Consider the following 16,033-nt stretch of genomic DNA (forward strand, 5'->3'; position numbering starts at 1 on the left):
ATACAGGTTATCCTTCACAGTTCAAGTTTCAGTTTGGCATATCCCATCTATCTAACAAAGTTTCAGCCAAATGTTAATAAAGTTTCAGCATATTCTTAACAAAGAGTAACAAATTTTTCCAAATCTTTCTGATGTTAAGCACATTAGAAAAAGAAACCCAACTTTCAGGAGCCAATAACAAAATCATGAAATTTGAACAAGATCAAATACAGACCAAAAACAGAACAATACTCACAGAGCCAGAAATAAAGAACAATCAGCATAACATACTAAACAAAGCCAAAAATCTATAACAATCAGCAACTAAAATTAAAAAACAGTAACAATTAATCACCCTAAATCCTAAAATCAATAAATCTATCAACAAAAATTCAAAAAGCAGCAGATTCAAAAGTTAAAAAACACTAAAACAGCAGCAGCAACATAACAAGTGACATGACATTCAGAAATCAAAAATAGATCAACAGAGCAAGTAGTTAACTTACAGTGGTGATATCACTCATATGCATGTCAATACAAAATAAAGAAGACACAAAACAGCATCACAACAACACACAAAACAGCAACACTGCAGAATCAGAGCTCATTCAATAAAAAATCACAACACACAAAAATAGCAACACAACAGAACTAGAGCTCATTAGTAATCAAATAATCATTCAATAAAAAACTAAAACACGAAACATTCAAATAATCAGTAATCAAATAATCATTGAACATGGCATAAATAAAAAATGCAGAAGAAGTTAGCAGTGAACTGGCCTTCAAAGCCTAGGGTTTTTTTCTTTGTTAAGCTTCTTCTCTCTGAACTCGAAGGAAGGAAATTGGAATGGAGAAGGGTTTTTCTTCTAAGAAGTCTGAAAAGAGGGGCAGAATCGTGACGGAGACAGAAGCCAGGAAACGAACACAACTCAGAAGACGGTGGTGGGTTGAAAGAACCTGTGGCGACCAGACGAAGACGATGGTGCCTGAGCGCGCGATGGACGGTGGCAAGAGCATGACGGAGCAGATGAATACCAGGGACTGACGCACCAAGCTCGAGGAAGAAGAAGCTGCGATTCTTGAAGGAGGAAGAACCACGGACGACCAAACGACGATGGTAGTGCCTGAGCGCGACGGACGGCGGCAATCCTTGCGGCGGTGGTGGAGAAGCTAGGGTTTCCTGTTTCAACTTCCTCTTTTGATTTGGGGAGAAGCTGTTAGATTAGGGGTTTGGAATGAAGACTGAAGGCAAAGGGAAGGGAGGTCATCCGTGCGGGAACCAAAACGACACAGTTTCATCCAAACCGGTCGGTTTCGATTTCGGTCTGATTGACCGGTTCTCAATCGGTTCAACGGTTTACTAGCGGTTTTTTTATTAGCGGTTTTACATTGTTAACCGAATCGTTAATACTACTGGTTCACGGTTTGACCGGTTCGACCGGTCGGTCTGGTTTGGTTTTTAGAACCATGGACAAAACCTTTAGTGGACAACGAAGAGGGCGTTGAAGCACCATATATTACGATTGATGGTCAACGAACATCGTATAAATCATTTTTTGCTATAGTACTATTATTAATATGTTTTACTGTGCTTTTTTGTGTCTCTCCTATTAATCATATTTTACTTTCTTATTTCTTTCTTAGTTATGATTGCGGAATATATGTCATGAAATGACTAGAAACAATTGATCCCGAAAAGATCAAAAATGGGAAATACAAACGTAAAAACTGGAAACAGGTAAGTAATTTCTAAATTAATAAATTTCGGTTCATTTCTTATTTCATTTGGATTCAAATTAAGTAATTTCTTTCAATTGAATTGTAGGAAGAAGTAGATGCTTTTAGGCGGGAATATTATCTTGGACAAGGTAAATAAATTGAGAGACAAAGTCATTGAGGTATCTGAGGTCATAAGAATCCCAAAGCCATCTACTGCCCTCTCAAGTCCTTTTTGTAAATTCTCATTTGGATATAGAAAGTAAACAGATTCAATTTGTAATTAACACTAATTTGTAAGGAATTGTAAAGAGGCAAATACTTCTTTCACTCGTTGTAAATGTTAATGTATGTATTTGAAAATCTTCTCTTAAATTTTTTTTGATTTATTTGATGGAAATGTCTAGTGACACGCGTGTTATCGTTGGTTGGAATTTTCTCTTATAGGAAAGAAGAATTTCGTTGCAAGCATAGCTCCAAATCAACAAACAACTCTCACATCAAATTTAGATTGGTTTTGTCACAAGTATAAACCCCAATAAAAATTAACTGAAGTATTTAAACCTCGGGTCGTCTCACAAGGAATTGCAATGAAGTGATCAATTATTGGCTATGAAGATGCAAGGGGTTTGATTTTATAGTTTGACAAGAAAAGTAACCAACAAGAAAGTAAATGATAAGAACTAATAAAATAAAGGAAAAGAACTCTTGGCTAGACATAGGTAATTGAGATCACCATCCTTGTCTACAAGCCATATATTGATAATTATGAGGAACCAAGCTCATTAAGTGTACTTCTATGCTTGAAGTATGTCAAATGGCTTTATCAACATCAATCCATAAGTCCTAACCTAGCTACTAATTGACTTAGTAGTAGGCTAGTAGCAATGGTTATCAAATTGACCACCAAGGGTTCTCAAATCACCAATTCAATGAGACCCAATGACTCAATGTCACTCAATTCCCTTAGCCTAGGCCAAGAGTAAAGGAAACTACTCAAAAACTAGAGAAAATATTTCATCAAACACCTAGAGTGCAATAAAAGTAAACAACACAAAATGCAAGAATTAACAAAACCCATAACTATCATAAGCAAGAGATCAACAATAACAATCAAGATCAACATAAAAGAAACATGGAAACATAAAATTGCATTAAAAGGAAATCAAGATCCAAGAATGGTTCACCAATATAAAAGAGAGCAAAATAAGAAATTAACAAGTAAAACTAGAAGATCAAAGATGTAATAACAAGCAATTAAGAGGAAAAGGTAAATCAAAACAAGAATCAAAAGTTGGATCCAAGAGAATTTGACCTAAACTACCCTAAATTCTAGAGAGAAGGGAGAGCTTCTCTCTCTAGAATTCTAACCTACAACATGATAAGAACTAAACTATGACTACTTGGTTTATTTCCCCTTCAATCCTTGGATTCAATAGCATCAGAAATGAGTTGGATTGGGTCCAAAATGAGTTAGAAATCGCTGGCCACGTTTTCTTCAAAATGACACACGCTGATCTACCGATGCATGCGCATTATGCATGCGTACGCATCCCTAAACGTTAGACAATTATAACAAATTTTATATCATTTTGAAGCCCCGAATGTTAGATTTCCAACGCAATTGAAACTGCCTCATTTGGACCTTTATAGCTCAAGTTATGACTGATTGAGTTGGAAGAGGTCAGACTTGACAGCTTTGCGATTCCTTCATTTCTTCATGAGTTCTCCCACTTTGCATGCTTTTCCTTCATTCCTTCAATCCAATCTTTGCCTTCTAAACCTAAAATCACTTAACAAATATATCAAGGCATCGAATGGAATTAAAGTGAATTAAATTTAGCTATTTTAAGGCCTAAAAAGTATGTTTTCACACTTAAGCACAAATTCAGGGAGAATTATAAAACCATGCTATTTCATTGAATAAATGTGAGAAAAGTTAATAAAATCCCCCAAATTAAGCACAAGATAAACCACAAAATTGGGGTTTATCAAACCTCCCCATACTTAAACCAAGCATGTCCTCATGCTAAGAATAAAGAAGGACAAGAAAAGAGGTATGAACATTTATTCAATGCAAAGAAACTATATGCACCTATCTATATGAATACAACTAAATGCAAAATGATTCTACCTACTTGGTCAAAAGCAAATCAATCTCCAAGAGCGTGTATGAACAAGTAGGGCTAAGATCATATGATGATTCATGAATCCTACCAATTCAAATATCAAAATGAAGTTCAAATAGACTTGCAAGAAGAAAGCTCATGAAAGCCGGGAACAAGGAATTGAGCATCGAACCCTCACCGGACATGTATCCGCTCTAGTTGCTCTAGTGTATAGGGTTGATCACTCCATTCTCTTCTAATCATGCTTTCCATGATTTATTTTTCATCTAACAATCAACAATTATTCAATACATGCATACATTCATCATGAGGACTTATTCATAGGTTGTAATGAGGCTAGGGTAAAGGTAGGGATGTATATGATCAAGTGAGCTTGAAATTTGAATCTTTGATTAACCTACGCTCTCACCAAATACATATAACAAACTATACAATTCTAATACATATCTAGCTACCCATGATTCCCACTTTTTCACATACTCATGCATTCTCTTTAATTCACATTCCATATGCATTGTTATCATTACTTTGCTTTGGGGCATTTTTATCCCCTTTTTATTTCATTTTTTTTCTATATATTTTTGTTTCTTTTATTTTTCTATTTCTCTTTTTTTTTCTACATTTTTTTCACACATTTTTTTTTCAAAAGTATATACAAACCTATCAATGCATATGGTTTTACATATTTAATGCATAAGCATGTACCCAATCCCATGATTTTCAACAAAAATACAAAATACACTTTTACCTCACCAATGTCCCAAGTTTCCCATACCCAAATTATATACACCCTCACTAGCCTAAGCTAATCAAAGATCCAAATTAAGGAACATTTATTATTTTTCACTTAGGGGTAGTGATGTGCTAACATTAAAAACAAAAGGGATTAAATAGGCTCAAAATTGGCTAACAATGGTTGATGAAAGGTAGGCTATTTGGATAAGTGAGCTAAATGAAATGATGGCCTCAATCATATAAATGCATGTATACATGGAATAATGGACATAGAGAATCAAACAAATCAAAGATTACAATCATAGAAAGAGAATGATACACACAAGAATGGAAGTAAGTGGTTATAAGATGTAACCACACAATTAGGCTCAAAACTCACATGCTTGTGTTCTTAGCTCAAAAACCATGTTTCAAAATAAATTCTTCAAGCAAGTTCAACAAAAAAATTTTTCAAATTGGTAGGGTGCCCTAAAAACAGTTTTTTGGAAAAGAAGTCATCACCCTAACCAAGTAGTCCTAACATAAAAAGAAGTGGTAAAATATGTACAACTTCTAACTAACATGCAACCTATCATGCAATGCAACAACTAGCTAACAAAGGCAAAACTTGAAAATTTGGCGTTGAAAAGAAAATTATTACCCACGGAGATCGGTCGAATGACCTCCCCACACTTAGAAATTTGCACCGTCCTCGATGCATGCAAAGAAGAGCAAGGTGGGTGGGTTGCTACAATTGATGAGCTTCTCCAAAAGGTTGTGCGGAAGGACTTGTGTGTTGCCCCATTTAGAAGCTTTTCCTTTCCCTCTTGGTGGCCAACCTAAAAGGAAAGAAAAAGAAAGAAAATTAAGCCTACAACAAAGATATCAAAGCAAATAGAACATAGGCGGGGGCTAATGCCAAATAAGAGTAGGGTTCTCTACTACATGATAGCTACAACATGTGAGTGAGAAAACAATATAAGCTAAGGCATATTAACTAATACTTGATGCAAGAGTAAAGTCAAAGCATAGGTACATGACATGAAGAGCATGTTGCATCAAGCTTAATCAACAATTGACACAAACAAGATTAGTGATAAGCATGAGAGCATTCGATCCCATCCTAGCTCAATGATGATGAGGTACAAAAACAAAGAATAATGAATTAAGAAGGACTAAAGCACTAATCTTGTGTGTGGAGCAAATATGACCATTAATGCTAAACAAGTCACGAAGCACCAAAACAATGCACAAAATTCTCAACAATTGAGTAAGAGAATTCAACACCATTATTAGAATAAGCGACTTAGAAAAGAAAGTAAGAACAAACTACAAGAATGAAATTAAAATGCAATGAATAAAAGTATGCATATGCAATAAACAAAAGAAAATGAAAAATAAGAAAAATAAAATTGATAAAAATAGAATTTTTGAAAGGAGAGGAAGAAAGTAAGAAAGGAAGATGAGAGAAGAAGAAAGGTATAAAGAAAGAAGAAGGAGAGAAGAAAGAAGAAGAAAGGGGAAAAAAATCAGGGCGCAGAATCGACGCGTAAGCGTCACTCACGCGTGCGCGTGGATGGCAGGATGGACAAGCGATGCGTAAGCGTCCTGTACGCTTGAGCGTGGATGGTGAGAGTGTAGATCGACGCGTATGCGTAGGTGCAGCTGTGCATTTCGCGCAGTGTACGTGCAACTTTCGGGTTCCATGTATGGAGCCATGTTGACGCATTGACGCGTACGCGTGCCTGGCTCCCCTTTTTTTTTACATATGAAAATAGAAACAAGGCACTCTCCTAATCTACAAGCATTCTAAAACAATAAAAATTCAAATTTAACAACAAATATTTTTTTATTTTAAAATATTTTTTCACATACAAAACATACAAAACTTACACTTCAAGCAAAATACAAATTAAAAACAACTATTCTAATCATGACATGAATTTAACAAACAATCTATCAATAAAAGCAAAATGTATAAGAGTGTAGAAAATAAGAAAAATTACCTACAATGGCAACTCAATTCATTCATTGATTATATCTACAAGAGAATGGAAAGAGGTTACCATGGTGGGGTGGTGCACGAAATTGTGATCTCTAGCAACGGCGCCAAAAACTCGATACGCACGTTCTCAGTCTCAAATTCTTTTTCGTTCACAACTTCGATACAACTAACCAGCAAGTGCACTGGGTCGTGCAAGTAATAAACTTTACGTGAGTAAGGGTCGATCCCACGGAGATTGTCGGTATGAAGCAAGCTATGGTCATCTTGCTAATCTCAGTCAGGTGGATATTAAATGGTTATGGAGTTTTCGAATAATAATAATAAATAAATAGAAAATAAAGATAGAGATACTTATGTAATTCATTGGTGAGAATTTCAGATAAACATATAGAGATGTTTTCGTTCCTCTGAACCTCTGCTTTCCTGCTGTCTTCATCCAATCAATCTTACTCCTTTCCATGGCAAGCTTTATGTAGGGCATCACCATTGTCAATGGCTACATCCCATCCTCTCAGTGAAAAAGGTCCAAATGCTCTGTCACGGCACGGCTAATCATATGTCGATTCTCGATCATACTGGAATAGGATTTACTATCCTTTTGCGTCTGTCACTACGCCCAGCACTCGCGAGTTTGAAGCTCGTCACAGCCATCCCTTCCCAGATCCTACTCGGAATACCACAGATAAGGTTTAGACTTTCCGGATCTTAAGAATGGTCATCCATGGGTTCTAACTTATATCACGAAGATTCTAATATCTCAGACTCGGTCCCCTGTATTAGATATCTAAGAGATATTCATTCTAGCTTGTTTGCATGTAGAACGGAAGTGTTTGTCAGGCACGCGTTCATAAGTGAGAATGATGATTAGCGTCACATAATCATCACATTCATCATGTTCTTGGGTGCGAATGGATATCTTAGAAGCGGAATAAGTTGAATTGAATAGAAAAACAATAGTACTTTCCATTAATTCATGAGGAACAGCAGAGCTCCACACCTTAATTTTGGAGTGTAGAAACTCTACCGTTGAAAATACATAAGAACAAGGTTCAGGCATGGCCGAGAGGCCAGCCCCGAAACGTGATCAAAGGATCAAAAGATGAAACTAATGATGTTCCAAAGATGTAAATACAATAATAAAAAGTCCTATTTATACTAAACTAGTTACTAGGGTTTACAGAATGAGTAATTGATGCAGAAATCTACTTCTGGGGCCCACTTGGTGTGTGTTTGGACTGAGCATTGAGCTTTACACGTGTAAAGACTTCTCTTGGAGTTGAACGCCAGTTTGTAACCTGTTTCTGGCGTTTAACTCCACTTTGCAACCTGTTTTTGGCATTTGACTCCAGAATGCAGCATGGAACTGGCGTTCAACATCAGTTTATATCGTCTATCCTTAATCAAAGTATAGACTATTATATATTTCTGGAAAGCCCTGGATGTCTACTTTCCAACGCAATTGAGAGCGCGCCATTCGGAGTTCTGTAGCTCCAGAAAATCCACTTTGAGTGCAGGGAGGTCAGAATCCAATAGCATCTGCAGTCCTTCTTCAACCTCTGAATCTGATTTTTGCTCAAATCCCTCAATTTCAGCCAGAAAATACCTGAAATCATAGCAAAACACACAAACTCATAGTAAAGTCCAGAAATGTAATTTTTAATTAAAAACTAATAAAAATATACTAAAAATAATCATACTGAAAATTATATAAAAACAATGCCAAAAAGTGTATAAATTATCCGCTCATCATGGGGTGTCTCCCACCTAGCACTTTTAGTTTAAGTCCTTAATTTGGACATTTGGGAAGCTCCTTGTCATGGTGGCTTATGGTTGTATTCATCCTTGAACCTCCAAGGATGTTTGCTCCTCAAACGGTTATCAGAATTTCCAACCGTCTTCACCAAGCTTGGGTGAAGTTCTTCCCAAGATATGAGCTCCCAAAATTGGTCTTCATGTTGTGGTCCGGGATCCCATATCTTATTTTCACACCCATATTCTAATTGACCATCATGATTCTAATTGGGTGGTAAGCACATAGAATTCTCATTGGGGCACCAAATTCTCCTCTTAGACCGATACAATTTAGCACTCTTCCAACCATGGGATCTATGCCTTGAGGATTCAACCGTTATGAGCCTAACATTATTTTTCCAACCACTACACAATTTCCTCCTACTCTTAACTCCACAAAGAGCTCTAAGTTGACCATCATTTTCAATCAAACCATATTCAAGTGAGAAAGTAAAGCTTAGGGATAAGAATTTTACCCACTTGAATGTTGTGTTGGATGGTGACTTAGGAAGGGATGGTTCCAATGATCTTGCGAGTTCCACTCCCTTGTGCTCTTCTTTGAGTACCTCCACCTCTTGACAACTTTTCTCAACTTCTCCTTGCTTGTCAACTTCTTCCAACTCCTCCTCATCATCAATCAAATCAAATTTGGGAGGTTGTGTGAAGTCCACTTTGACATCAACTTCACATCCATTGGGAGAATCTTCAACAAGGTTATCAATGTCACTTGGTGTAGAGTTGTCTTCAATGATGGAACTTAATGCTTGCTCAACTTTCTCCAAACCTTCTTCTTGGTAGCTTTCTTCCAATTCCATCTCTTTTTCATTGCTTACCAAGGGTATGGAAGGTTGTGCATATTCTTCTACCTTAATCTCCATGTCAAGCCCAATGGGGGAGGATTCAATTGTACATAAGAATTCATCAATGATTGAATCCATCTCTTGATCAACCTCTTCAAATTTTTCCACCATGATATGCCTTGGAGGTTGTACACCCTCCTTAACATCAATATCAAGCTTCTTGGAAGAGGGCTCTATGATTCTACACTCCCATGGACTTTCAACATCTCCTAGATATTCAACCACCTCTTCCGGCTCAATTGTCTCAACTTTCTCCCCTTGTGGCAATGCTTGCTTCAACTCCTCTTCTTCGCCTTGAAGCTCCAAAATCACTCCCTCACTATGCTCCTTGATTGCTTCTCCACATTCAACAATGGGAGTACTTGGGATGTATGAGCTTAGGTGGGAGGTTATGCGACTAACGGCTTCTACCATGATAGCCATCTTGGCTTCTAGCTCCTTAAACTCTTGTTCCATCCCCTCTTGTTGCCTTTGGATATGAGAGCTAAGATCTCTTAGTTCTAGCATGAGGGCTTCATTGGGGGACGGTGGTGGAAGAGAGGGTTCATTGTTTGAGAGAAAGGATTCATAATTGGAAGGTGATTCATCTTGGTAAGGGTATGGAGATGGTGTATATGGAGGTGGTTCTTGGGAGTAGTTATGTTGGAATTGTGGTGGTTCTATGTATGGTTCATATGGCTCAAAAGGTGGTTGGTATGATGGATAAGGATTAGGGTCATATGGAGGTGATTGGGGGTAAGGGGCTTGTGAGTAAGGTAGTTCAAAACCATGTTGAGGGGGTGGTTCATAGGCATATGGTGGTGGTTGTTGACAATCACAATAAGAGTCACCACATCCATTAGATTGATATGCATTAGGATTGGAATTATACCTATAGGAAATCGGAGGAGGTTGTTGCCAAGAAGGGTGATCAATCCTTTGAGGCTCTCCCCACTGATAAACCACTATTTTATGGTTTATAATGTGTTTAATTGTGTGGTTTTATCATGATTTTTACCCACTTATTCATATGATTAGCATGCATTTATATTTCCTTCCTAAAATTATTACATGATTAAAAACTTGCTCCCTAGAGACTTTTAATTACGCATTTTAATTCTCCTTTATTCCATTCGATGCCGTGATCTGTGTGTTAAGTGTTTCAGGCTTTATAGGGCATGAATGAATTGGAGATTGGAAAGGAAGCTTGCAAAAATGGAAGGAACACAAGAAATTGAGGAGATGATCAGCGAGAAGTGACGCGGCCGCATGGCTCACGCGACCCCGCGGATTGGAATAGCACAGGTGACGCAGAGACGTGGACGACGCGCCCGCGTGGCAAAGCAAAACGCCGAATGACGCGTCCTCATGAATGACGCGATCGCGTGACATGTGCGATCTGCATAATCTACAGAATTTGCTGGGGGCGATTTTGGGCCCTGTTTTGACCCAGTTCTCGGCCCGGAAAAGCAGACTAGAGCCAGAGAACATGCAGAAACCACAGACAACATTCATTCTACACAGTTTTAGTTTTTAGATCTAGTTTTACCCCTCCTCTAGGTTTTTTCTCTCTACACATTCATAGTTCTTAGGATTTTATTTTTTTATTGCTCTTTGCATTGGGATATTGAGAAGAGTTATTACCTCATCAAGACTTCGTCATTCTAGTTCGTTTTATTTACTTGGCTTTACTCTTCCATGTCCTTTAATTTGCTCAATTTTACTATTGGATTATTTTAGAATTTATTAATACAAGAGTTACTTTTATTTTTAATTGATTCCTTTGAGTTTTATTTATCATGTCTTTCTTTAATTCCCTTTCCTATGTTATGAGTTCTACATTCACAATGAGCGAGTAGTTTCCTAACTTGATGGGGAGTTGATTGAAAGGAACCCTTGAGTTGGAATGCTCAAAAGAGAAATTGTAATTGGGTTTATTGTTGGATTGCTCTCTAGTCACTAACGCCAGTCCTTCCAAGTAAGCGGATTGGGACTTGTGAATAGAAACAGCATTCCAACTTGTTTGACTTTTCCTTATCTAGTAAGGGATAACTAAACAGAACAACCTTCAATTATCAATTAATCTTGAGAGTACTGCAACAAGAATAGGGTTTCCAACTAATCTATTTCCAGTCAAGGCTTTTATTTAAATTACTTAATTTCTCCAATTTAATTTCCTGTTTATTCAACTCAACTCTTTTTGAAAATATCTTATTAATAAAATAGCACACCTTTCTGCAACTCGTTGGGAGACGACCTGGGATTCATACTCCCAGTATTTTAATTTTAATTTTTGTGACAACCCTTCTAAATTGATGAGCGGATTTCTGGTTGGTTAAGAACTATACTTGCAACGCATATTTTATAACAATTCTTGACTCGCCAATTTCCGCCACGTCACCCACCTTTGATTGTTCCATCCTTGATGCATGTTGTCATTGTAGCTCCCGTTTCCTACAACATAATTTGAACCAAACTCATAGCCAAAGGGGTGAGAATTCATAGTAGCAAATAAAAGCAAAAGCTAACAAAAAATAATCAACAAAGTCCGAAACCTAACAAAGACTAACAAACAAGCAAAAGAAAAACATATTCACATATTCACAATAGCCAATAACATAACACCATTGCAATTCCCCGGCAACAGCGCCATAAATTTGACACGCATGTTATCGTCGGTCTGGAATTTTCTCTTATAGGAAAGAAGAATTTCGTTGCAAGCATAGCTCCAAACCAACAAATAACTCTTGCATCAAATTTAGATTGGTTTTGTCACAAGTACAAACCCCAATGAAAATTAACCGAAGTATTTAAACCTCGGGTCGTCTCACAAGGAATTGCAATGAAGTGATCAATTATTGGCTATGAAGATGCAAGGGGTTTGATTTTATAGTTTGACAAGAAAAGTAACCAACAAAAAAGTAAATGATAAGAACTAATAAAATAAAGGAAAAGAACTCTTGACTAGACATAAGTAATTGAGATCACCATCCTTGTCTACAAACCATATATTGATAATTATGAGGAACCAAGCCCATTAAGTGTACTTCTATGCTTGAAGTATGTCAAATGGCTTGATCAACATCAATCCATAAGTCCTAACCTAGCTACTAATTGACTTAGTAGTAGGCTAGTAGCAATGGTTATCAAATTGACTACCAAGGGTTCTCAAATCACCAATTCAATGAGACCCAATGACTTAAGGTCACTCAATTTCCTTAGCCTAGGCCAAGAGTAAAGAAAACTACTCAAAAACTAGAGAAAATATTTCATCAAACACCTAGAGTGCAATAAAAGTAAACATCACAAAATGAAAGAATTAACAAAACCCATAACTATCATAAGAGATCAACAATAACAATCAAGATCAACATAAAAGAAACATGGAAACATAAAATTGCATTAAAAGGAAATCAAGATCCAATAATGGTTCACCAACATAAAAGAGAGCAAAATAAGAAATTAACAAGTAAAACTAGAAGATCAAAGATGTAATAACAAGCAATTAAGAGGGAAAGCTAAATCAAAACAAGAATCAAAAGTTAGATCTAAGAGAATTTAACCTAAACTACCCTAAATTCTAGAGAGATGGGAGAGCTTCTCTCTCTAGAATTCTAACCTACAACATGATAAGAACTAAACTATGACTATTTGGTTCATTCCCTCTTTAATTTTTGGGTTCAATAGCATCAGAAATGAGTTGGATTGGGCCCAAAATGAGCTAGAAATCGTTGGCCACGTTTTCTTCAAAATGACCCACGCTGATCTACCAATGCGTGCGAGTCATGCATGCATACGCATCTCTAAACGTTAGGTAACTATGGAAAATTTTATATCATTTTGAAGCCCCAGATGTTAGCTTTCCAATGCAACTAGAACCGCCTCATTTGGACCTCTTTAGCTCAAGTTATGACCGATTGAGTAGGAAGAGGTTAGGCTTGACAGCTTTGCGATTCCTTCATTTCTTCATGAGTTTTCCCACTTTGTATGCTTTTCCTTCATTCTTTCACTCCAATCTTTGCCTTCTAAACCTAAATCACTTAACAAATATATCAAGGCATCGAATGAAATTAAAGTAAATTAAATTTAACTATTTTAAGGCCTAAAAAGTATGTTTTCACACTTAAGCACAAATTCAGGGAGAATTACAAAACCATGCTATTTCATTGAACAAATGTGAGAAAAGTTGATAAAATCCCCCAAATTAAGCACAAGAACCACAAAAATGGGGTTTATCATCTGGGCTGTATTGATATCACATTAATTTGAATGAATCTAGGTTCACACTGAATAGGTTGAATGTATTTATCAAACCTCAATAGCGGCAAAAACACAAATGAACAGAAATTTATACACGAAATGAACCGAAAAATAAACCTCATTATATGACTATTCAAATGCATAAACACCTAAACTGTTTGCCACAACACAATTGCATAAGCTAATTTGAAAAACGAAAAAGTGACTATTCAATAAAACATAACATAAATCGAAATTAACCCTCATCATATGACTAGAACTCAAATGAACCAAAATTTAGTCATACATGAATTGAAATGTATTCTAATAAACACCTAAAACTCTTTACCACAACACAATTATAGCAACTAGTTTGATAAACCAAAATGTGACTATCTAATAAAAAATAACACAAATAAGAAATTAACCCTTATTTTTATCAAAAGAAAAAATATTATATTAGCAAAAATTATTTTAATAAACACCAAAACTTCTATCATCCTCTTCGGGATAATTCATATCCTATGCATGATAAAAGCTGGAGCTTGACTGAATCATTGATCCACCATATAAAAGGTTCAACTTCAAAAAAAAAAATCATATGTTAGCAAAATGCACAAACGCAATTTTCCCTAATCAAAAGCAAGTCAATGTTACCTCGTTTAGAGCTGGATTTTTCTTTTCCTTTGTTGTATTTACGATATTTTTTTCATATTTGATCCTAGTCTATTCTTGGGACGTCCTCTTGTTCTAACACATGGGGCTTTGTGTAACATCCCAGACCACCCGCTAGCATGATATTGTCCGCTTTGGCACACAAGGCCTCACGGTTTTGTCTTTGACGATAGGGATGCTAGCCGAAGCCCCCCACACTCACTCGTCAAAACGCGTCATGCTAGGGAGAGGTATCAACACCCTTATAAGGCATGCTTCGTTCCCCTCTCCAACCGATGTGGGCCTTACAATCTGTAACAGCCCAGACCACCCGCTAGCACGATATTGTCCGCTTTGGCACACAAGGCCTCACGGTTTTGTCTTTGACGATAGGAATGCTAGCCGAAGCCCCCCACACTCACTCGTCAAAATACGTCATGCTAGGGAGAGGTATCAACACCCTTATAAGGCATGCTTCGTTCCCCTCTCCAACCGATGTGGGCCTTACAATCCACCCCCCTAAGGGAGCCCAGCACCCTCGCTGGCACATCGATCCGGGTTCTGGCTCTGATACCATCTGTAACAGCCCAGACCACCCGCTAGCACGATATTGTCCGCTTTGGCACACAAGGCCTCACAGTTTTGCCTTTGACGATAGGGATGCTAGCCGAAGCCCCCCACACTCACTCGTCAAAACGCATCATGCTAGGGAGAGGTATCCACACCCTTATAAGGCATGCTTCGTTCCCCTCTCCAACCGATGTGGGCCTTACAATCTGTAACAGCCCAGACCACCCGCTAGCACGATATTGTCCGCTTTGACAAACAAGGCCTCACGGTTTTGCTTTTGACGATAGGGATGCTAGCCGAAGCCCCCCACACTCACTCGTCAAAACGCATCATGCTAGGGAGAGGTATCCACAGGCCATCATCCCTATCGTCAGAGGCAAAACCGTGAGGCCTTGTGTGCCAAAGCGGACAATATCGTGCTAGCGGGTGGTCTGGGCTGTTACAGATGGTATTAGAGCCGGACCCGGATCGATGTGCCAGCGAGGGCGCTGGGCTCCCTTAGGGGGGGTGGATTGTAAGGCCCACATCGATTGGAGAGGGGAACGAAGCATGCCTTATAAGGGTGTGGATACCTCTCCTTAGCATGACGCGTTTTGACGAGTGAGTGTGGGGGGCTTTGGCCATCATCCCTATCGTCAAAGGCAAAACCGTGAGGCCTTGTGTGCCAAAGCGGACAATATCGTGCTAGCGGGTGGTCTGGGCTGTTACAGATGGTATCAGAGCCAGAACCCGGATCGATGTGCCAGCGAGGGCGCTGGGCTCCCTTAGGGGGGTGGATTGTAAGGCCCACATCGGTTGGAGAGGGGAACGAAGCATGCCTTATCAGGGTGTTGATACCTCTCCCTAGCATGACGCGTTTTGACGAGTGAGTGTGGGGGGCTTCGGCTAGCATCCCTATCGTCAAAGACAAAACCGTGAGGCCTTGTGTGCCAAAGCGGACAATATCATGCTAGCGGGTGGTCTGGGATGTTACACTTTGAAGGTCATTAACATCATTCAACGTAGCATCTTCGTGAGATAACAAATATTTGCTTTTACTTTTTGCTCGATATTCTTGCATCTCAGCCATGACATTATCAAAAGTCCGGTGCAAAATTCTAGTAAACTCCTTGGATTCTGACGCAAATTCATAAATATTGTGTGAGAAAAACACCAAATCATCAAATATCTTGCTTCTTAACTCCAATAAAGGCTCGTCTTGGCTGCTCTTGATACGTTTGTGCCTCATCTTTACATTTTTACTCCAGCATTCCAATATATATTTCGGTGCCACTTTATCTACTCACTCAAAGCTTAAGACACTCAGAGAATGATGGCACAATATACCCCTTGACTCAAACAATAAGTACTGGAATTTTACTTCGCATGATATCGCATCGTATGTGACAACAAAC

The 16,033-nt window shown here is 38.0% G+C and overlaps 1 long non-coding RNA gene across 1 annotated transcript; it reads right to left on the bottom strand.

The window, feature by feature from the left end:
- On the bottom strand, positions 908-14,920 carry LOC107634596. Its single transcript, XR_001619002.2, has 3 exons — positions 14,907-14,920; positions 13,120-13,121; positions 908-1,162 (listed from the first exon to the last, which is right to left on the bottom strand). It is a non-coding gene; the product is annotated as an uncharacterized LOC107634596 (long non-coding RNA).

The sequence above is a fragment of the Arachis ipaensis genome, chromosome B03 (assembly GCF_000816755.2).
Source record: "Arachis ipaensis cultivar K30076 chromosome B03, Araip1.1, whole genome shotgun sequence".
In the NCBI taxonomy this organism is placed as follows: domain Eukaryota; kingdom Viridiplantae; phylum Streptophyta; class Magnoliopsida; order Fabales; family Fabaceae; genus Arachis; species Arachis ipaensis.